The 25115-nt window shown below is 42.9% G+C and overlaps 1 protein-coding gene across 3 annotated transcripts in view; it reads left to right on the forward strand.

The window, feature by feature from the left end:
* Positions 1 to 25115, forward strand: part of TBL1X (transducin beta like 1 X-linked) — a 561477-nt gene that overhangs the window by 75541 nt on the left and 460821 nt on the right. Inside the window, exon 2 of one of the 3 annotated variants that reach the window (XM_069761582.1) lies at positions 3823 to 3875. The exons of the other annotated variants lie outside the window; for them this stretch is intronic. The gene's annotated coding sequence lies outside the window, so the exon portion shown is untranslated. The remainder of the gene's footprint in view (positions 1 to 3822; positions 3876 to 25115) is intronic. 3 annotated transcript variants of the gene reach the window in all.

The following is a 25115-nucleotide window of genomic DNA, read 5'->3' on the forward strand; positions in this document are numbered from 1 at the left end:
GGTCATCAGTATCATAAGCCTGGACAAGTCCTCAAAGATAATATATTCTCATCCTAGCTAGTTTCTTGTACATTATGTTCAGATGTAACCTTTCTTATACTAACACAAAAGAAAAATATCATGATGTAGAAAGTTTACTCTTCAATAACAAAAGCCATTGAATTTGTACAGTTAAGAATCGAGTTAGACTTTTCTGCATGTGTACGGGGTGTCAACAGGAATAGCTGTCAGTCAAAGAAAGGTCTGCAATTCTAAATATATGGACAATCTTAGGCTGTGTGCACACGATGCGGAATTGGTGCGGATCCGCAGCGGATTTTTCTGCGCAGAAACGCTGCAGTTCCGCACAATGATTTACAGTACGATGTAAATCAATAGGGAAAAAAAAAGCTGTGCTCATGGTGCGGAAAAATCCGCACTGAATCCGCTGCGGATTGAAAAGAAGTGCATGTCACTTCTTTTGTGCGGAACTGCAGCGTTTCTGCACCCTTCCATTATAGAAATCCGCAGTGGTAAAAACCTCACAAAATCTGCAGCTCATTGATTATTACCGGAAACGGTTGGTCGCAGTCATTTTGGCTAAAGGTTGTGCAACCAAGTATTAGGCTGAGGGTCCCAATACTTTTGTCTGGCACATTTTTGGAGTTTTGTGTGAAATGATCAATGTTTTGCTTTTTGCTTCATTCTCTTTTGTGTTTTTTCATTTAAGACAAATTAAATGAAGATAATAATACCAAAGAATTTGGGTTTGCAATCATTTTCAGGAAAAAACTGAGTATTATCTGACAGATTTGCAGGGGTGTCAATACCTTTGGTCAGGAACCCCTTTCCAACCATGACGCATAGGTACATCAAATGTCGTAAAGGGGATGAGTGAAAGAAGGCATTATCTGTGTGATACATGAAATGACAGACAGTCTGTTGCCCTGATCTACACTGGTAATGTCCCCTTTCATTTAAAATAAGATCTGGCAATAGATTCTCAGAGAGATCCATAGATCTTAACAGCTCACTTAGGGTACGTTCAGACTAGCGTTGTGCTAGTGTGCGTCGGCGCCGCGTCGGGCGACGCAGTGGCGACGCACGCGTCATGCGCCCCTATGTTTAACATGGGGGACGCATGCGTTTTTGCTTGTTGCGTTTTGCGACAAATGCGTCTTTTTTGCCGCAAGCGTCGGACCAAAAAAACGCAACAAGTTGCATTTTTCTTGCGTCTGATTTTTGGCAAAAAACGACGCACGCATCGCAAAACGCAGCGTTTTTGCGTGCGTTTTGCCGCATTTTTCGGTGCGTTGTGCGTCGCGTCGCCGACGCAGCGGCGCACAACGCTAGTCTGAACGTAGCCTTACATATTAAGAGAAACATGGAATTCTTGGGAATGAAACATCAGATTGCAGATATCAAGGTATAATTGTTGCAACTTCCTGTGACCTACAAACCCACATAGACAGCTTAAAAGGGTTGATCCTACTGACAAATTCCCCTTGAAGTCTTTGGGTGCACACAAAAAATGTATCCCCTACAGATAAGCCGTATTACATCCATTTTTTTTACAGATACAGTGACATTATTAACAAAGGAAACTGTCTTTGGTTTTGTAAATTGTATTCTCTGTTAATGTATAAAATAAATACCATATGGATGAGACATAGATTTAACCCTGCTGTTCTGTTGGTCAAAAATGACCGACTTTGAACTTCAATATTCTTTAAAATATTCAAGATGCGGCTATGAAACCCGTGGCCGACCGACCCATCCTCATTTAAGTCAATCAACCACAAGTTTCAGAACCGCATCTTGAACACCCCAAAAAATACCAAAGTTCAAAATAGGTCTCCCCAGACCGAACAGAACAGCAGGGTTAACATGGATATCATAAATCATGCAGATGGCAATACAGATGAATAATCATCAGCTTTGTCTGGATGATTTTTCTATATGCATGTGTAAACTTAGCCTCACAGTGAACACCCCAGTTTACTTAATATACCTCATTTGGTGTTTTCTTTGGATTTTATATTTTGTCTGTTTATTTTCACAATGGAAGTATTTATGTTCAACATGAAACAAAATTGTTGTTTCAAATGTGGTCTTTCATGTGTTAAATTGTAATTCCCCTTGAAATTCTGTTTCAGAATGTTCTTTGAATAACTCACTAAAATCTAATATTAGTTTGCTACATCTAGCTAATTAGCATGCTTTGTTGGTATATAAAGAGTATTATATACTATATGGACAAAAGTACTGGGACACAAATCTTAATTACAGTATTCCATTCATGTTCGTCAGTCTCATTGCCACAGGTGTCTAAAAATCAAACCACTAGCAATTCAGTCTGTCTTTATTAACATTTGTGAAAGATTCATTCTAAAGAAGTCACTGAATATGAGCTTTGTACTGTTGAGAAGATATCACCGTTGTAGCAAGTCAGTACATGAAATTTCATCTCATCCAAATATTCCATAATCAACTGTGAGCGTTATTATTACTGAAAAGTGGAAGCATTTATGGGCCACAGCAACCTGGTCAAGAAATGGCAGACCACGTAAAGTTCCAAGATTTGTGCATGCTCAACCACCACTACATTCAGAACTCTTCAGAGACCCTTTTCTTTTATTCATGACAGTCCCAGACCTCAGACACCTAGTGATCAAAACATTTTCGCTATCCTATAAATAGGAGTTAATTTAGTAACTTGGTATAACTATGGATGAGCAGACCAGTAAAAGTTCGGGTTCGCCAGGTTGACCGAACTTTAATCCAAAGTTCGGTTCGGGTACCAGAACTTTACATGAACTGTAACCAAAACCCGAACCCTAAAGAAATCAATGGGAATCCAAATTTTGGAGTTGTAAAATGGTGCCTCTCTCTTCCCGGAACTTCGAACACTGAAGTTAGGAGTTCAACACCGGACATCAGTACGAACCTTAAATTTTACAGTTTGGGTTCTCTCATCTCTAGGTACAACCCCTTTAAGATTAGGTAACCCGTTTTTATTGAGAGAGACCCAGGATTATTTTGTCCTGTGCACAAAAATGTCTACGACCTCTATTATGGGACAATGACTGTGAGCAAAAAAAGTGTAAAAGTATGATACTATTGATGAAATATATATATTTTTTAAAAAGTTTAGAATGCAACTAAATAATAATAGGAAATGAAATCTATTTTTTTGTATTATTCACATAATCTTTCCACTGTGGTATATGAAATGCCAGCATTACATAATATAATAAAGCTAGGAAAAAAAAAAAATAAGCCACTGCTTATATTATGTTTCATTGGAGTCAAAGCCCAGAAAATAAACATGCCAAATTATACTACTGGCCACTAAAAATCTATTATTTTAATTTAAATATTGCTGGAAGAAAATCATAAATGCATTGATGAAAACCAGACTGTCACAGAAATTACACTCAAGCATCGTTACATAATGTGGGTTTATTGGGCTTACAGGGCAACTCAATGGACAGTCACAGTCTATTCCATTTCATCCATTTAAAGAAAAAATTCAAAAAGTTATTAAAAAATAGTTGTCACTTAAAGAATGTCATCTGTCAGATAACGTAACAGTGATTGGTATGTACCAGTATAAGTGAGAAACGGGGAGTGAGATGCCCCCAAATGATGGGGCCAGTTGCACAACTTTATAAGGCTGCATTTACAAGAAGCGGACGTTCCCTGGGCCTTTTTTCAGTGTCTCCCTGCACAATCTACTGTATGTCATCAATGTCTTTATCAATACTCACTAATGAACTATCAGACTCTTACAATAGCTGCTGTATTTATGACATCATGAATTATATTTTATGATTATTATAGTTGTTGAACGTCATGCCTCTTATCCCATCCCACCCACATAGACGAACAATTTTGTAAGTCATGTGATTTTTCTGTCATTTGACATAATCTCTTTATTATTTTTTTTTTTTACTTGCGTGGTTAATATTATGTGTGAATCAATACCATTTTTTTTTCATTATACTTATGGAGTATATTATATAAACCTGGGCAATAAAATCAAGACAATCTTACATAATTCCGTGTGAAATATCTGTCTTCACTTTCCAATTTTGTTACTTTATAAATTAATAATTTCTTCTATCTTCTTGTCTACTTATTCAAAAAATATCCGTGGGCGTGAATGGATATATACAGAAACCTATTTTAGAATCTGGATCATGTGGGTGTGTTAACCCAGTTTAAGATGATTTCAAGGAGAAACAATTATACAGGAAAGTAGAGCTTAAATAAAGAAAATATTTGATTTTGAATGTTTGATTCAGATAAAATAAAACTTTACCGCATCAACGATCTTTAAAAAAGAATTCACATCATTTCTAATCCTCCCCTCTTCATTACTTTTAAAATGTTGGTGTATTCACGCAATGATGTCAAACAGTCCTGCTGACACCAGTAGTTCTACACGCCATCACCGCCAACAATACTATCCCAAGTTTCTGTTAAAGAACAAAAAGACTTAGAGCAGCGGTGAAATGCAATATGCTTCCTTTTGTTATTTTTATTGCTCTCACACAAGTAAAATATTAAAAAAACACTTAGAGAGTTCATCAAACACAGCATCATGTCAGCTTCCACTTGACCCTAGGTTTCGCCTGTCGGCTTCTTCCTGAGCAAGCAGCTTTTCTTTAAGGAAAACTCAAACTGACTGTAAATTGATGGCTTGTGAATCTATTGGTCTTATTATAACTGATTATAATATCATTGAATTAGTACGTTGATACTGAAAGTATGATAAAGAGTAAGAAATCCACATGATGTGGAATCTGCTCTAAAGATCATTGATGCAGTAAAGTTGTATTTTACCTGACTACTGTAAATCATGTTCGATCAAATAACTGACCTGGACCTTGCTCCATTTTTACTGATGTCTTTGCGGTGGAGAGGGCCTGGTTTAATAATTATAGTGATATTTCATGTCTGATTCTGTTTCCATTTGTATATATTATAAGATATGGAACTGATGCCTCCTTTAAGGTGTCTTCTAATAATCTTTTTTATATATTTATATATCTTATATACAGAGTGTACCAATGGTCTAAATGTTTCAGATTTTTTATATAAATCTTTAGTTACGACAAATGGAACCCAAATGTGTATCATGAGTTATCCTAGCTTAGGATTATTGAAATGTGATGTTCCATGGTCATTCCATCCTTCACTAGTCTAGGGCAACTATGTTCTGCCTTTCAATTAATATATCAGTCAACTACGTCAACTACATAAAAAGAATGAAATGGGGAAACAAACTACTGCAGCTTAGTGAATAATTTTCCTTGTATCCTTAAGGTTCTAGCTATGAATCTAAGCATTAGCATTAAATAATTAGTATGTTCACCTTTTGATTAACTATGTCTGCTTATGATTCCCTTGTTTCCTTCAAATTCCAGAAATATATCTGTATATGTATTATTTTCCTATGAAACTACCCTTAATGTTAGTCCTTAAGATACTATCGCAAGTAAATTTCCTCACTGGAAAGAGTGTCTGATATTAATGATGATGAAAATCTGTGTATGAGCTGGTTTCAGCCTACATTACAGATGTAAATGATTACTGACCACAATATTATAAATTACCTCTCCCAACCCATTGCAGCTCCACAGCAAATCAAGTACGTTGCATTGCCATGGAAACACACGAGGGCCTATGATGTTTTTAGCCCTAGCATTCATTTGCCATGATCACTCGACATTTAGTTATAACCACGACCTTTGTGAAGCAGGAAAAGGCCTCTTGCCCCTTTCTTAAGTATCAGTTTCCCTTTGTGGACTCTACTCCATGCTTGAATACCTCTAAAGCTTAACAATGTTTGACCCAGTTTTTATAGCCTGGGCTTTGACATATGTTTTGACAGTTAGATCTAGTTGATTCCTTTGGTTTTAACCATTGGCCAGCACTTCTGATGTGACTGCTTTGGACTTGTAGAGATCCCTGCTGAGGTACATGATCATCACTAAGGCTAGTTTCACACTAGCATTCGGCAGGGCTGTGGATGAAAGCCTTCTTCATTCATGAAGCCCCACCCAGTGTTGCACCCCTTCCTTCAGCTCCGCCTACGTCTGCATGCATCCTGCATACGCTATCTTTAACATTGGGTATGCAGACCATGCGGATGTATGCGGATGCCTCCACATGCGTCGTTTTGAAGCTGCACCGACTGCAACAAAATGCAAAATGTTGCATTTGAAGCAGGTTAGCGCAGCGTTAAGATGACTCATGCAGAGGCATCCGCATACATCCACATGGCCTGCATACCCAATGTTAAAGATAGGGTACGCAGGGTGCATGCAGAGGTAGGTGGAGCTGAAGAAAGAGGCACGGCAGTGGGCGGGGCTTCACAAAGGAAGAAGGCTTTCATCTGCAGCCCTGCCGAACACTAGGGTGAAATTAGCCTTAGAATCCATACTTGACTTTAATTAGCACCATAAAAATGCAAGATTTCACTGTATTAAGATAAATTTGCCCAACAAATATGCTTATTACAGTGACACTAATATTACCTGTGCATGGTCCATTTACACCATTTTCTGCTGGCTAATGGCACCTCTTCATACTGGTCTGAGGCAGATATTTGCAGGAAATGTTGATCAGCTATGTTGGATTTGCTCAATTGTTGGTAGAGATTATGAAGAACTTAGTTGCTTTAGAGGAACAGTATTCATAGAGCAAGTGTAAATCACCAGTTGTTGAGAAAATGGCCATCTCAAGTCTCAAGACTATGACCATACTAGCTGTATGGTAGCTAGTCTTTCTTCTGGTTTCCATGGTGATTCACGTATAGTTTCAGCTAGCCAAACTTACTTGTTAATGGGGGATTAGCTATTTCCATTTCCAGTTGAAAAATCAATTGACAATATCTTAGTGTACTGCTCAGTCCATACACCACCACTTTTATATACCAAATCTACTGATCTGAAATTGCACACACATGTATGTTGTGGATTTCAGCTTTCAGCAGTATCACTAGCAATCAGATATTGTAGAGGAACTAACTGTTTTACTTGGGACATACAGCACTCGTTATCTTCTTCCCGTAATCCTCCATGTTGTAGTTGTTGACAATGAAGGTGATGGTTTCTATATACATCCCAAATATAACAGTTCCTCCTCTCACAATGTGGCATTACCTCCGCTAAAAGCTGAAATCTGCAACATCACAGCTTGGTTAACAAACTGAAAAACAATATCATGGTACCAATATTGCAGTAGCAATCAAAATAAGAACAAAACAAGTCAGAATCCCAACTTAGAAATGATATCATTGGCTGATTCTCCCCAGGCTTATTGGTAAACACTGACCTTTATTTAATGCACTTCACATTTGGTCTATTGAGTAGCAGATGTTGCGTTAGTGAAATAAGGAATATTCCTGCATTTATACAAAAACTTTCCATAGTTCCTGCGAGGCATTTGCTTTCCTAGGGATTTCAGTAGAGAACCTGCCATGCAGAAAATGAGAGCACAGAATATAGTGGTTTAGACTCCTCTGCAAATTACCAAAGGAGCTACTTGTGTACATTGTCTATTCCATACTTGACTGAGCTCAGGAAACACTTGGGCTTTAACTGGAAGTCTTGGACGTAAGCACACGCTTTTACCATAATTTTAATTGTTTGCTGAATGGAGTTTCATTGCAGACTTTGAATGGAAGACAGGAAATTACATTATATAGACATTGCATATGCAACAAATTATTTTACTAGCTGAAAATGCTAATGCAACTCAAAACTCATCTATTCTAATGAAGTGTTAAGTATATGGGGTAAAAAAAAATTACATAGATTTTCAAAATGAGTATACCCTTGTTTGATGCTTCCAAGAATATTTCATTTTTATTGCAAAATATTTAGATAATTATGGAATTGCCTAAAGTAATAAGCCCCAGGTATATACTGTATAAACCTTTAAATGTCCCTGATAGAATGGCAGGTTTTTGTCATGTAAAAATAAACATACAAAGAAGAATTATTTTAGGAGTTTTTCCACCTTTAACCCCTTCACCACTGGACCATTTACACTTTTCTTTTTCCTCCCCTTCTTCCCAGAGCCCTTTCCATCAATATGGCTATATTAGGGCTTGATTTTTGCGAGACGAGTTGTACTTTTGAGTAACACCATTGACGATTTACAATATAGTGTACGTCAAAACGGGAAAACCGTCCAAGCTCAATGAAAATGCAAAAAAAGTGCAATTTCACAATTGTTTTGGGGGTTTTTATTTACCATATGCACTACACGGTAAAACTGACCAAACAATATGATTCTCCTGGTCAGTATGCAGATATCAAACATGTATATATTTTTTTTTATTTAAGAGAAGAATAAAAAGGATATGGGGCTGGGTGAGGGCTCATTTTTTTGTGCTTTTACTGATACCATTTTGGGGTGGATATGATGTTTTGATCACCTTTTATTGCATGGCCAAAAAACATAATTCTCGAGTTTCGAATATTTGTTTTGCTACGTTGTTTACTGATTGGATTAATTTATTTTATATTCTGGTAGTTTGGACATTTCTGAATGCGATATCAAATATGTGTATTTTTCATTTTTTTAAATTGTTTTTGATAGACCAAGGATCGTAATAATGTCACAGTGGGAATAGATTCAGGTGATCATATAAATAGTGCCAACGATGAGGTAGATATATGTGCTAGGCTAATTTAACATGGAATACCTGAATGGTAGCAGAGACACTAAAGACAATGCGCCCACTCTATTGTATGTATTATACTGTATAATATATACTGTACACACTACACATTTTTTTAACTCTTTGGAATTCTTTCATATCACATTTGGATTAAAGTTTTTAGGTGTATTCCGATCACAAAGATCCTATCCCAATATGAAGTAGGTATAATAATATTAGCAAATGCCTCCAATTAGAAATGTAGTATAGTTTTTCTGATTTGCTATGTCTCTTTCTTCATGTGCAGGCATTGGAGGACCTTATGTATCCATGGTTATGACCACTGATATAGCGACAGTTAGCTAGATGCTAGTGGTCGTAACTACGGATACCTAAGGTCCTGCAATGCCTACACATGAAGAAAGAGACATAGCAAATCAGAAAAACTATACTACATTTCTAATTGGAGATATTTGCTAATATTATTATTATTACACCTTCATCATATTGGGATAGGATATTTGAGATGGGAACACCCCTTTGATCTTTACTGCAAATGCAGAACACTGGCATTTAGCTTTGTGGTGTTAATCTTTTTACAGCTTGCAAGTTACAGTTATGAAATACAGCTTAAAGGTCTCACCAACACCGGAGCTCCTGCAACCCTCAACCTACTGTCTCCTTCCCCATAATCCTGTAGAATGTAAGCCCGCAAGGGCAGGGTCCTCGCCCCTCTGTATCAGTCCGTCATTGTTAGTTTGTTTACTGTATGTGATATTTGTAACTTGTATGTAACCCCTTCTAATGTAAAGCACCATGGAATCAATGGTGCTATATAAATAAATAATAATAATAATAAAAAGGTCACTGTCTCTTAAATACATATATTGTAAATTGTAAAACAGCTGGTAACTACAACAGCAAATCAGCTTACAATTGCTGGGCGCTGCATGGGCTTGGGCATGTCTCCAGCCATGCTTTCCGACGTGGATGATAAGGTTTTTTCCTGCCACCAATATAGCTGGACAGCATGTCTGTTTCCATTGGGAAACAATTAGTATGGTCATCATTGCAGCCTTCACATGATTTCAACTTTCCTAGACTCTAGCATAGCAAATCAAAGTATCCCCTTCCCATAATTCATGAATAGGCATATTGCCGTTCAGAAATCAGGAAAGCTTTAGATCTCTTCCTTTGACAATATCCACTTCATTCCTGACCAGCATTCAAACTCAAATCAATAGCTTTTTTGGGGAGATAATAAAGCAAGAATAGCTACCAATGTTCTCGATAAATGCAAACTTCACGGGGGAATTGGCCTCCCTAATATTACTGCGTATTATTACGCTAACTTAATAAAGCAGAACATGTATTGGTGGCCTCAGGAATACAAAACTTCTTGGTATGACCTTGAATTTTCCTTTAGCAAAGGTTTTCCTCCACAGAAAAGTTATCTCTAACTCTCACCCCATTTTTCAAGCCTCACTTGAGGCGTGGAAGAAACTATCAAAGCCAAGAAAGGTTCGTCCAAAATAGATCTGATAAAAAAAATTACCCCTTTCATTGATTTTTTACATAAATAGGTTCAATATTGATCCCTCATGGAAAGAGTTAGGGATCACAAAGTTAAAAGACATCTATGATGGTAAATCCTTTCACCCTTTTTCTCATATCAGGAATCACTTTAATGTTCCCACCTCTTCCTTTTTACAATACACCATCCTAAAAGATTAAGTTAAAGAATTCCTTCTTAAAAAGTTGATCTTTTCAAAAGCTTCCATAAACCTGTTATGTAATATTCATAATATTCATATAATAATCAATCCAGAAAACTCTTCGAGTTGCTGGAGAGAATGCGGTCAGAAAGGGAACCTATTACATATATTCTATTTTTGCCCCGAAATTAAGCCTCTTTGGGCAAACATCTCTTTTCTTTTTGTCCAAATTGCAAACAAAAAAACGTCATATTATCTCCCCAATTAGCTCTTCTCTCTCTGGAGTCAGACTGTATAGAACCTGCCTTGAAACAATTATATTTTGTTAGTAACCAAATCCAGTATTGCTTACTATTGGAAATCTCCAGATATTCCTTCCATTCAAGATTTAACACAAAAAATGTAATTCCATAAATCAATTGAACAAAAAATCATATTAGTGGACAATTGTTTTGATAAATTCTCGAAAAAATGGTTCTGTTGGTTGGAAGTTTTAGCCTTAAGGGCTTGCAATTGTATTATATATAAATCAATATTTGTTTTGCTTTTACATATGTGTATTTTTTGTTTTTTTTATTTGATTTGACATATCTTCTGGAATAAGTCCATAAAGGTACCGTCACACTAGACGATATCGCTAGCGATCCGTGACGTTGCAGCGTCCTCGCTAGCGATATCGTCCAGTGTGACAGGCAGCAGCGATCAGGATCCTGCTGGGAGATCGCTGGTCGGGGAAGAAAGTCCAGAACTTTATTTCGTCGCTGGACTCCCCGTAGACATCGCTGAATCGGTGTGTGTGACACCGATTCAGCGATGTCTTTGCTGGTAACCAGGGTAAACATCGGGTAACTAAGCGCAGGGCCGCGCTTAGTAACCCGATGTTTACCCTGGTTACCATCCTAAAAGTAAAAAAACAAACACTACATACTTACCTACAGCCGTCTGTCCTCCAGCGCTGTGCTCTGCTCTCCTCCTGCTCTGGCTGTGAGCGTCGGTCAGCCGGAAAGCAGAGCGGTGACGTCACCGCTCTGCTTTCTGGCTGCCCGGCGCTCACAGCCAGACCAGAGAAGCAGAGCACCGAGGACAGACAGCAGAAGGTAAGTATGTAGCGTTTGTTTTTTTACTTTTTAGGATGGTAACCAGGGTAAACATCGGGTTACTAAGCGCGGCCCTGAGCTTAGTTACCCGATGTTTACCCTGGTTACCGGGGACCTCGGGATCGTTGGTCGCTGGAGAGCTGTCTGTGTGACAGCTCTCCAGCGACCAAACAGCGACGCTGCAGCGATCCGGATCGTTGTCGGTATCGCTGCAGCGTCGCTATGTGTGACGGTACCTTTACTGTTCCCTTTCCCAATTTGTTTCCCTTCCCACATACCTTGGTTATCCCTCTTATTTTCCCTTCATTCTCCCCTTCCCTGATGTTAATTACAAAACCCAATAAACTCCTTGGAAAAAGAAATCAGGAAAGCATGATAAAAGGGGACAGCTAAAAGACTTGATTGATTTAAACCAAGCTTGATATTTATCCAACTTTCAACCTCATTGTAGGTTTTCTCAACAATATTCTTGGGTATAAATGTTATTTTAAGATTAAGTTTGCTACTTATTTTATGATTTTGGTTAGGACACTAATACTTTTCCTCAAAGTATCTAGCTCAGCACAATTCTTCCAACACGGGCAGTCATTAAGTTTTATTTTAATCATTAACTTCATAAAAGAGTTCACCCATCACAGTGGGAGCATTTTTTTTCTTTCGAATAACGAAGTGCATTTTCTAGTTCACAGTTCTTTTTATTGCAATTAGTTGTAATTGACTACGAACATTTTAATGGGTTTTGTTTATGTACCTTGACTTTACAGCAGTTTTACATCCATATCCCCAGGAGGCCTCTCTAATAGAAGAGATGTTACTATTAATTAGACTTTAAACTTAAATGAAACTTTTGTCACAGTGCTGTTCTTCATGAAATAACGATTTATCAACATTTATATTAAGAAGAATATATAGAAGATGCAAAGCTTAAAGGGATTCTATGATTGTATTTAAAAATGGTATCTCAATAGAGTATATGTAGCGCTTACCTTCATAGTAGACTATCTCCTATAATTTAGTCCTGATTACGGGGGGGATGGGTTTTTTTCATGAATGAGAAATACTTCTATCAGTAGTAATGTATATATGCAATCCACGGAGGCTTATCTGTAGCAGAGTAATTGATGATGTCATAGTTCCACATGTGCTAACCAGGGTACTTGTCACATTCCCACCACTCACTGTATCCTAGGGATGCAGTGAGTGATAGCTCAGCCCTCCTATAGGTTGCGTGCTGGGTTGTCAGTATCGCAAATGACAGCTTGGCCATCCTATAGTTTCACTGAAGAGGTGTGCTGAGTTGTCAGATTTGTGTACGGGATTTCCCTGCTGCCCATTTAGGCCGAGCCTGATGGAAGTCCTCCAGGTGTCACCCTTTCAGAGTAATTTTTTGACCATTTAACTGGCTGTCTATGCTAGGACTATTGCTAGTAGTAGCTTTCAGCTCAGTAGTTTGTTTGTTCTGAGCTCAGTGCTCTTTACTCTTTTATTCTGACCTTTTTGCCGGGCCTTGGATTTGCCTTTTGATTACCCATTTGTACTGCCCCTTTTGCCTTGATGCACTCTGCGCTTGGTTTCCTGACCCCAGACTTTGCCCCTTTGTCTATGACGTACTCTCCTGGCTTTTGACCTGAGACTTCTTCACTTTCCCATCTCACGGCTTGCCTATATGAAGTGACTCATCGTCAAACTACTTATTAGTTTTGTATTTCAGAAACTGAGTTGTATTCAGGCTCCTGTAATCCAATATATTTGGCTGAACTAAAGTTTCTGTGTAAATTTGTGTAAATGCTTTCATGTCAGTCAATGAAAGCGCGAGCATTAGTTTGCCAGTTGATCACATCTTTCATGTAGCCTAAAACATTACCTTACCATTTGTCAACAGCAGCACATCACCCCATATAAACGGGATGGACTGCTGATAATATGTTAACTGTATGGAAAGGAATCATTGTATTAAGAATCACATACAATTTAGATTGACCTGCATTAAAGGGCCTTTCAACATGCACACTCTTTATGGGCAGAGACTTGCCCATGTAAAAGGGCATACTTTCAGAAATGTTGTGGAAATGTCATATATACATGTTTGTTCAGACTAAAAAAAATCATACATTTTTGTGATCTTGTTTTGCTGACTTATGGGATTGAAAGGATTAGCCAGACTTTTTTTCTTCCATAGGTCTAAGCACTTATCGGTAGGTAGTTTAATTATTTTATTTTACTCACTTACATAGCGCCATTAATTCCAAAGCGCTTTACAGACATTATCATCATTGTCCCCATTGGGGTTCACACACTAGATTCCCTATCAGTATGTCTTTGGAGTATGGGATTTAACAGGTGAACCCGGAGGAAACCTAATCACGGAGAGAACATACAACTGGAGCGCCCCCAGTAGGGCAGAGGGGTACTTGGAGCCGGGCCCTTCGGTTCTCTTCGGGGATGTCACGGTGGCTGACCTGGTCCGTGGCCCTAGGGGACGTCTGTTGTAAATGGGGAAAGGTCTTTAAAGGGATAATGTTTGTCACACCACCTGTGGTATTCGGTCAGGGTGACTGACGCTGCTTAGGGGTCCGCTGGGGTGTTGTTATGGCAGCTAGATGGTATACCTTCCCACAGGTGAAGTGTATCCCCAGGGCTTCCCAGAGTGTAGATGGTGGATGGTGGATGATGTAAGGCGCAGTGAATAATGAGGACACAAGGTTGCAGTCTCTTTACCTTTACTGAAGGCTTCAGCATCCACAGTCCAGGGTAAGGACCACAGGGTAGGCAGAGTCCAGCCGGTCTGAAGGCAAATCCAGAGTCCTCTTATCCAGGTGGAATTCAATAGCCTTCCTCTAGCACCTGAGTGTTGTAGTCCCTCCCTGCTGAGCAACTCGGTAAGGTCCTCACAACTATTGTAGGTGTTAAGTCTCTTCCTCTCTTTCCCCCTGATGGATAGGATAGGACAAACCCGTATGACTGGTGGCCTGAGGCTTTTTATAGGGACCCTAGAGACGCCCCGGCCCCCACAAGTTGCCACCGTGTCTCCTGGGTATATGGTCAGGCAGCCAACGTGGAATCAACTGTCCTGCCAGTCTCTGAAGTAAAGCATAGAGATCCTTACTCCCTCGGTGTTCTGGCTACCGGTTAATGCGCTTCAGAAGGAGGCAGCCTGCTTCTAGCTGGTCTCCCCCTGATGTTCCTCTTCTTTTGCTATGACTTCGCTTCTCACTCACTGCAACACAATTCCTTTCAGTGTCTCTTTCTTTGGATGCTGCCGCACGTGGGGCAGGCACAGCTCCGTAAACCCTCGTTCTCCCACAGACCTCCGTCTGCTCGCCTCTGCTCGTTCTCACTTTCTGTCCAGGCTACCAGTTTTACTTAATTGTGAGGAGTGCGGCCTGGAGTGTGAAGTGTGTTTTGTGGTTGTGATACCTGGACAGAAGATTTCCTTCATTGCCCTCAGACGTAACATCACTCCACCTGGTGGAAGAATAACATTACTAAAATGACCAGGACTCTGGGGCGCTGCACAACCTCCTTGTCTTTGGTGGGATTTGAACCCAGGACTCCAGTGCTGCAAGGCTGCCTACTACGTGCTTGTTCTGCCATGTGCTCATCTTTCTTAGCTCAGACTAGTCACAAAACCACTCCTGGTTGCAATTTACACATTTTCTGTCATATCACATTGACAGAGAAACTCTCCGCACTGTTAACGGGAAGTCACTGTCAACATCATGTTGATTGATAGCAAGTTCCTCGCTACCTTACTCAGCCCAGGCACACTCAGTTAATGTTATTTACACTGCATTAGCAGTGTAGTGATATAAGTCTGCAACTGACACTGATAAGATAAAGATTTTTGCACTACTCATGCTCCAACTCAGGCAAAGCAAATCACACTGCGCTGAGCTAGCTTTTTTCTCTTTCAAGAACTCTGTCATTGTGGCACAACACAGCTGTCGGGTGACCTGGGATCAGGAGCTCCTTCCCTGTCCCTAACACTAGGGGGTGCCCTAGCTCGACCTGCTCCCCGGGATACTTAAGATGGCGAAGATTATGAGACCTCCGCTTTTACCTTATCTCTTGAGTTAGCCCTCCATCTGTTCTCTTCCCCTCCCAGGGAAGAGGGGGCGCTACTGTACATCATGGTACATCAACCTGACAAACAGGGCAACACAAGCATGGGTTAACAGAAAACTCCAGGCATACAAAATGTTCACTCACATATAACTGAGAAATGCACTAGGGTGTGGAATAAACCAAAACAGAGAAGGATAAGTTATTACCACACATACAAACCAAGCAACAGTCTCTAATAACTCCTTCAACTCTCCTGATACGAAATCCTCTCCCTCAGTTAGTCATGCAGCAATAAAGCTAGCTCTGACAAGGATTTGTATCAGAGCCCATATTATAAAGAGGAAAGGAGTGGAAGAGATAGAACTGCTTTGTCAACATGAGTATCATATCCCTAGACCTTTCAGCATGATGCCCCACAGCCATCACTCGGTAGGATACCTACACAAAGTATTATTGTCCCCATAACCCCCGCACAGTCCACTCAGTATGATACTCACATAGCCCCTCAGTATGATGCTCCAACAGCCTCTCAGTATGATCACCCCGCTCAGTATGATACCCCACAGCACACCATCGTACATAGTATCATAGTACCCACAGTACTCTACAGAATATGATTACTCTTGAGTGTGATGGTCCTACAGCCCCTTACTCGGTCTGGCTCCAAATATTAGCCCACCACTCTGTGTGTAAGGAAACTAAATAATAATATAAAGGCACAAGAGTGCGTGCGGTGCCGCACAGACGGATGCCACTAACCACCCAGGCTTGGGTCAGGAAAGCGCAGAGCAAGCGCACGGCGCCGTACAGGCGGACACAGCAACTGGTAGCTGTAATGTGTGTTACGTGCTGTTGGATAAGTCGGGCGCTAGATAGCAAACATACACCTTCCGCGAACAGACATTCAATAGGGAGGGTATTTAAAGAGCGACTTTCACTCACAACACACACACATATTTACAAGACAATACTAGCGCATGGCCGTGCGGTCATGCACAGTTTATATAGCTGCAGCACAGGAAACAGCTACAGAAGTTTTGCCCTTTCAGGACCTGCCAAAAGGACCAATGGGATGTGCTGCAGTACCTGAGCATGTGACCCTCGATCTCCAACAGGAGATCTTGCCCTGGGCATGCTCAGTGTGTGCAAATAAGGACTTAGATCCAGAAACGTCCACTCGCCGCTGCCCAGCACTGGCTTCAATGGCAGAAGCAGGAAAAGCAGCAGTAACTCTTCGCACAGAGTCAGACTGAGCGAGACGCTGGGATCGACGTCCCTGCTGAGCAGACTCCACTGCGGCTGGAGGAGAATGGGAGACCGCAGCGGAGACGGATCGAGATTCCCCCTGTGCAGCAGAGGAAACTCGACTCCTAACATTACCCTCCCTCCTAGGGCCCCACCTCCTTGGGCCTCGCTACGTTCGAAGGCAGCAATGAGCTGCGGGGCCCTAATGTGCTCAACAGGCTCCCAGGACCTGTCCTCGGGGCCATAACCCTTCCAGTCTACCAAATAAAATTTTTTGCCACGTACCACCTTGCACCCCAAAATAGCGTTCACCTCATAATCGTCCGTAGACGAACCCGATGTCCCAGCAGATGACTCGGAGAACCGGGACATATACACGGGTTTCAAGAGGGACACATGAAAGGTGTCGGTGGAAGGGCCAAACGACAGACCACAGGATTAACGTGCTCGAGGACCTTGAATGGGCCCAAGTAGCGAGGAGCAAATTTAGTGGACTCAACTCGCAGCCTGATGTTACGGGCGGAGAGCCACACCAAGTCGCCAGGAGCAAAGGTCGGAGCGGGGAGCCGATGAGCATCGGCGGAGGACCTCATTCTCTCCTTAGAGGCCCGAATGGCATCCTGAGTGTGGTCCCAAATATCCCGTGCCTCCACAGCCCAGTCTGCCACCCTGGAGTCTGCGGAAGACACGGGCATAGGCACAGGTACCCGTGGATGCTGACCGTAGTTGAGGAGGAATGGGGTTTGTCCAGTGGAGTCGGCTACGGCATTGTTCAGTGCAAACTCTGCCCATGATAGCAAGGATGCCCAGTCATCCTGCCTGGCTGAAACAAAATGTTGCAGGTATGTGACCAAGGTCTGGTTGGCCCTCTCTACCAACCCATTCGTCTCGGGATGATATGCGGAAGAGAGATTTAACTCAATGCTGAGAAGATGACAAAGCTCTCTCCAGAACCGAGACGCAAACTGGGGACCCCGGTCACTGACAATTTTGTCTGGCATGCCGTGTAGGCGGAAGATGTGTCTTATGAACAACGCTGCCAAGGCCCGTGCAGAAGGTAACCGTGGGAGCGGCACCAAATGCACCATTTTCGAGAAATGATTGGTAATAACCCAAATGACGGTACAGCCGCAAGACTTGGGCAAACCCACTACAAAGTCCATCCCGACCATCTCCCAGGGCCTGTCTGCCACCGGCAAGGGATAGAGTAACCCAGATGGCTGTTGTCGAGGAGACTTATTTTTGGCGCATGAGACACACACCAGAACATAATCTCTGACATCTCGGACCATATGCGGCCACCAGTACGTCCTCGCCAGTAGCTCAGATGTCCTCTTTGTCCCAAAGTGTCCACCCACCCTGGACGAATGAGCCCAAGAGAGAACCTCCGGTCGCAAATTAATGGGCACAAAAGTCTTGCCCGGAGGCACAGACTCTAGCAAAACTGGCGCTACGGTTCTCAGGCTCTTGGAAGGGACAATAAGCCGAGGCTCCTCTTCCTCCTCCTCAGTTGACATAAGGGAGCGAGAGAGAGCGTCAGCACGGATATTCTTCTCCCCGGCGAGAAAATGAAAGGAAAAGTGGAACCGGAAGAAGAACAGGGACCATCTGGCCTGGCGAGAATTTAGCCGCTGGGCTGTCTGCAAATAGACCAAATTTTTGTGGTCCGTGTAAACTTGGAAGGGAAACCGCGCACCTTCCAGAAGGTGTCTCCACTCCGAAAAGGCCAACTTCATTGCTAGCAACTCCCTGTCCCCGATGGAGTAGTTTCTCTCCGCTGGCGTGAAGGTCTTAGAGAAGAAGAAGCATGGATGCTTCCGACCTTGAGCATCCTTTTGATAGAGGACTGCTCCAGCACCAACGGACGAGGCATCCACCTCCATTAGGAATGGCTTATCCACATCGGGACGATGTAAGATGGGAGCGCTAGCAAAGTGGGACTTAATAGAAGTGAAGGCCTTGGAGACCTCTTCCGACCACAATTTGGGATTCGCTCCCTTCTTGGTGAGGGCTACCAAGGGAGCTACCAGAGTTGAGAAGTGGGGAATGAACTGGCGGTAATAGTTTATGAACCCCATAAAGCGCTGCACCGCTTTAAGAGAATGGGGCTCTTGCCAGTCCATCACAGCCTGTAGTTTGGCAGGATCCATAGCCAATCCCTGGGCGGAGATGATATAGCCCAGGAAAGGTAAAGACTCCTGCTCAAACATACACTTCTCCAACTTTGCATAAAGAGAGTTTGCCCGTAGGAGGTCGAAGACTCTGCCAACATCTCTCCGGTGGGAGTCAATATCTGGAGAAAAGATGAGAATATCATCCAGATAGACTACAACTGAGGTGGAAAGCATATCCCGGAAGATGTCGTTGACAAAGTCTTGGAAAACGGCTGGGGCATTACAGAGTCCGAAGGGCATTACCAGATACTCATAGTGCCCATCTCTGGTGTTAAACGCCGTTTTCCATTCGTCCCCCTCACGGATGCGAATCAGGTTGTAAGCACCCCGCAGATCTAGTTTAGTAAACACCCTTGCTCCCCGAAGCCTATCGAAAAGCTCAGATATCAAGGGCAAAGGATACTTGTTCTTAACGGTGATAGCGTTAAGACCCCTGTAGTCTATGCATGGACGTAGTTCCCCATTCTTCTTCTGCACGAAAAAGAACCCTGGCCCAGCAGGTGACACCGACTTCCTGATGAACCCTCTTGCCAGATTCTCTTGAATGTACTGAGACATTGCCTCCATCTCCGGGAGAGATAATGGATAGACTCGACCCCGGGGAGGCTCAGCACCAGGCAAGAGATCAATAGGACAGTCATAGGGGCGATGGGGCGGAAGGGTCTCCGCCGCCTTTTTGGAGAACACGTCTGCATAAGACCAATATTGCTTGGGGAGAGAGGATAGATCTGCGGGTACCTCTGTAGTAGCAACCTGAACGCACTCCCGGTGACACCTACCCCCACAAGATTCACCCCATCCCAGAATTCTGCCTGAGCACCACTCGATGTGAGGAGAGTGGTACCGTAGCCAAGGTATCCCCAACAGGACCTCATCAATTCCCTCAGGAATGATGAGCAGAGATATAATCTCCTGATGGGATGGCGACATGGACAGAGTAAAAGGGATGGTCTGATGTGTTATCTGTGAGGGCAGTGTCGATCCATTCACCACTCGTACCGTTACTGGTTGAGGTAGCATAACCATGGGTATTGCATGACGTTGGGCGAAGGCAGAAGACATAAAATTGCCCTCCGCCCCAGAATCCACGCAGAGCTCTACCGAGTGGGAGGATGAGCCTAATGTTATTGTCCCCTTAAAGGACAATTTGGAGGCAAACGTCGCCGTGTCTAGTGTACCTCCACCTACTACCACTAGACGCTGACGTTTCCTCGTCCGCTGGGAACATCTGGTGCCAAGATGTCCTGACTGCTAGCACACATGACAAACCTGGAGTGCACGAGCGGTCCGGGACTTAGATCCCGCTCGTGACACTACCATAGGCTCATGGGACTCAGGGGCCTGGACTGGAGATTCCAAAGGTTTGGCGAAGGTGGGAGCCAGCCGAAACCTCTGCCTACACTGGGCTCGCTCTAACCTCCGCTCGTGAAAACGGAGGTCAATACGAGTGGATACTGTTATTAATTCCTCCAGTGTGGCGGGAATCTCCCTAGTGGCCAGAGCGTCCTTAACGTGGTCAGCCAGCCCCCTCCAAAATATAGGGATAAGGGCTTTATCCGACCACTCCAGCTCAGATGCTAGGGTGCGGAAGTGGACGGCAAAATGGCTGACCAAGGACGAGCCCTGAGTCAATGCCAACAGTTGGAGCGCCGTATCATTGGTGACATGAGGTCCTAAAAAGACCTGTTCCAGAGTGCTCAGGAATAACGGAGCACTCTGCACCACATGATCGCCACGCTCCCACAGCGGCGTAGCCCACTGCAATGCCCTGTCCGACAGGAGAGACACGATAAATCCCACCTTTGCCCGCTCTGTAGGGAAACGAGAGGCCAGAAGCTCGAGATGTATAGAGCACTGACTCACGAAACCCCTACAAGACTTACTGTCACCAGAAAATTTCTCTGGTAGCGGGAGGCGAGATAGAGTCGGAACAGGGGTGGCAGTGGACAAGGTAGCTGCAGCCACGCTAGCAGCCTGAACAGCGACAGCAGTGACATCCACAGCTGAGGTTGAACGCTCTAGAGCCGCCAACCTTCCCTCCAGCTGCTGGATGTACCGCTGTAAACGCTGATCGTCCGCCACCAAGTACAAGATGAAATGGAACTAGATGCGTTCGCAGTCCGAGGTCCACCGTGCAGGTAAAAACCCTGCTGCTAGTAAGACGGACTATATGGCAGTACTACAAGTATACACGCACGGGTAAACTGCACCCTGCGTGAAGGAAGCAATCCTGTTGCGTCACAGGACCGCGGTACCGCACATAGAGCGCGAGCAATAAGTCAGCGAACTCAACCCCAACTAGGATTGAAGTCCGATTAGACACTTGCTGGCACAACACCGCAACTGGGTGTGTAAGGAAACTAAATAATAATATAAAGGCACAAGAGTGTGTGCGGTGCCGCACAAACGGACGCCACTAACCACCCAGGCTTGGGTCAGGAAAGCGCAGAGCAAGCGCACGGCGCCGTACAGGTGGACACAGCAACTGGTAGCTGTAATGTGTGTTACGTGCTGTTGGATAAGTCGGGCGCTAGATAGCAAACATACACCTTCCGCGAACAGACATTCAATAGGGAGGGTATTTAAAGAGCGACTTTCACTCACAACACACACATATTTACAAGACAATACTAGCGCATGGCCGTGCGGTCATGCACAGTTTATATAGCTGCAGCACAGGAAACAGCTACAGAAGTTTTGCCCTTTCAGGACCTGCCAAAAGGACCAATGGGATGTGCTGCAGTACCTGAGCATGTGACCCTCTATCTCCAACAGGAGATCTTGCCCTGGGCATGCTCAGTGTGTGCAAATAAGGACTTAGATCCAGAAACATCCACTCGCCGCTGCCCAGCACTGGCTTCAATGGCAGAAGCAGGAAAAGCAGCAGTAACTCTTCGCACAGAGTCAGACTGAGCGAGACGCTGGGATCGACGTCCCTGCTGAGCAGACTCCACTGCGGCTGGAGGAGAATGGGAGACCGCAGCGGAGACGGATCGAGATTCCCCCTGTGCAGCAGAGGAAACTCGACTCCTAACACACATGCACCCAATCAGTATAATGCCTACACATCCTTGCACTTGGTAAGATGTCCCCATACCCCACTACAAAACACAATTTCCCCCACTGTTTGAAATCCCCACAGAAAACCCCCACTCAGAATGCAGGCCCAACCCCACTCAGTATGATTTCTCTCAATAGCAGTCCCCACTCAGTATGATGGCCCCTAATGCCAGCCCTCCAATCAGCATGATGGCCCCCAATGCCAGCCCCCCACTCAGTATGATGGTCTCACAGGCCCCCAATCAGTATTATGTCCCCGACAGCCCCCCAATCATTATGTCCCCCTCAATATGATGTCCCCAATAGCCCACCCCTCAACTCAATATGATTGCCCCACAGGACCCCATTCAGTATGCTGTCCCTCACACACCCCCACTAATTAAGAAGTCCCCACAGCCCCCACTCAGCATGATTTCTCTCACAGCAAACCCCCACTATAATGTCCCCAACAGCACCCACGCAATATGAGGGTATGGGGGTCACTAGTCACCTATGGAAAACATATAGTGCACCTATGGAAAATTCCCCATTCCTTCAGGGTGCTGCTGTAGTTTGTGCAATCTTGAGGCTCCCCATTGAGGCACACAATAGTGACATGACCGTGTCTGCAGTTCATCGAATCTCAAACTCACAGCCACTGCCTTCGCCTCCCTAATCCACCATTCTGTTCAATAGTATCCATGTGCGGAGGATGCTGCTGATATCGTGATAAAGGATGTTGGAGGGGCAGGTGTCAGGCAGTGCCGGGCCTCCCTGGCTTACAGGCCCCATAGTCGTCGCTTTGTCTGCCGCTATATGGGCAGTACGCACAAATGAGCGATAAAACAAACCCTGAGTCTTGGGACTCGGCTGAGGGTTAATCTTATTGTAACTCATTAATAATCAATATTATTGTCTGATATTAGTTAAAAAATACATTTATTGATGTGTGCTCTCTAATTTTTAAAATAGTCATTTATCTGACTTCTTTATCCGAAAACGACAATTTTCTTATAGAAAATGGAACAACAAATGATGAACCCTTACAGCTATCTAAAACAAGTGATAAACAAATGGCTTGCATTTTCTTGGGAGAGTATTCAGCTCCTAAGAACGGAGTGTTTATTGAGGCTGAGGTGACAGGACACTTATCTTGATGGATTGCTCAAGTTTAGTTCATTGCAATAGTTTTAGAGAATCTATGAACGGTTCAGTTCAGCTGACTCCCTGGCGATTTTTTTTTTTTACTGCAACAGAAAAAGACGTAGTAGTCATTATCAAGTTAGATAAGATGTAATATTTGTCACCATAAAAACAAAAATTAGAAATGATTTTTATTATTTATATTACATGTGTAAATCCCACTTGTATAATCATCACATGCTCATCGCAGGACTCACCAATTATATAGACATGGAAATAAAATCTGTTTATCAGTGTCTTCATGTCACCTGCGTACCAGTGAAGTATGGTACATAGCTTTCTGCACCGCTGACAGGTCCCAAAGTGACTTTCTCTACTCCCTTTATGATTAGGCACCGTTACCTCCCAGGTCGCTCCTTTACTCCTTACTAGTTTAACCGTTTCCTGCCCCAATAATTTAACTGTAAACCCCCCAGCTGTATAAATTACTAATGGATTTACATATAGCACCTACGCTTTATAAAAATCTTCTGCTGCAGCTGGGCATTTCAAAGGAACCTGTTACCAGGTTTTCGCCTAATCTGAGAACAGGATAATTTAGGGGTTGATGTGCACCTATGGAAAACCGCAGTTGTAAAACCACAGAAAAACTGCGGTAAATCCACGGTAAATCTGCGATAAATCTGCAGCAAAAATGCAGCGTTTTTGCCATGCAGATTTATTAAGAATACATGTGCACATAGCCTCAAACAGCAGTGTGGGAGGGGTTATACAGAGCTCAGCATTCAGAGAACTTGTAGATCTGCAGCAGATAAAACAGTGATTTTATGAAAACTTCAGCAAGCAGCTCAATAGGTGACACATTGCTGGAATCAGGGCCTCCGCCCCTACATCATGCTGTTCTCAGATGGGCTAGCAAAAATTTGATGACAGATTCTCTTTAAAATATTGTATTTGTAATTATAGAAGAATTCATAATACACAACCTCAACTGTTAATTTGTTATACATTTTGGACAGAATAAAAAATGTCTTATAAACTTATGCATTTATTCAGCCTACAAAAAAAATTGATACAAAATAATTTGCTAATTGCTATCAATGCTCAAATGCCTCAAAGGGTATAGAAATATGCAAAATGATTGCTTTATTATTTTCAGTGTTCATCATGGAAATTTGGATCTTCATCAAGTATCTAATGAATCCCAACTACAATCTGAGAGAAATCATCATTTTATGAGAATATTGATTTCAATACCTTAAAGATTCACAGGAGCTACTGGCAGGGTTGCTATCAGGGTATTGCTGCCTTAATGCTGTATGGGGCTCAGTACGCAGAAGTACAGAAGTGGGCCCAGACTGGGTTCAGCCACATTGGAGGGTTTCCACGCATGATCAGCCTTTTTAATGTCCTGCCACAGCATCTCAATCGGAGTAAGGTCAGGACTTTGACTAAGCCAAAGTCTTAATTTTATTTTTCTTAATCCATTGAGAGGTGGACTTGCTGGTGTGTTTTGGATCATTGTCCTGCTACATAACCCAAGTACGCTTGAGCTTGAGGTCACAAACAGATGGCTAGACATTCTTCTTTAGGATTTTTTTGTCAACAGCAGAATTCATTGTTCCATTTACCACAGTAAGCCTTCCAGGTACCGAAGCAGCAAAACAGCCCCAGACCATCACACAACCACCACCATATTTTACTGTTGGCATGATGTTCCTTTTCTGAAATGCTGTGTTACTTCTACAACAGATGTAATGCACCTTCCAAAAAGATCAATTTTTGTCTCGTCAGTCCACAGAATATTCTCCCAAAGTCTTGGGGACCATCAAGATGTTTTCTGGCAAAACATGTTACTATCCACGGTGAGTCATTGGACGTGGTATATCTCGATTTTTCCAAAGCGTTTGATACCGTGCCGCACAAGAGGTTGGTACACAAAATGAGAATGCTTGGTCTGGGGGAAATTGTGTGTAAATGG

This window comes from Ranitomeya imitator, chromosome 3, assembly GCF_032444005.1.
Source record: "Ranitomeya imitator isolate aRanImi1 chromosome 3, aRanImi1.pri, whole genome shotgun sequence".
NCBI classification, from domain to species: domain Eukaryota; kingdom Metazoa; phylum Chordata; class Amphibia; order Anura; family Dendrobatidae; genus Ranitomeya; species Ranitomeya imitator.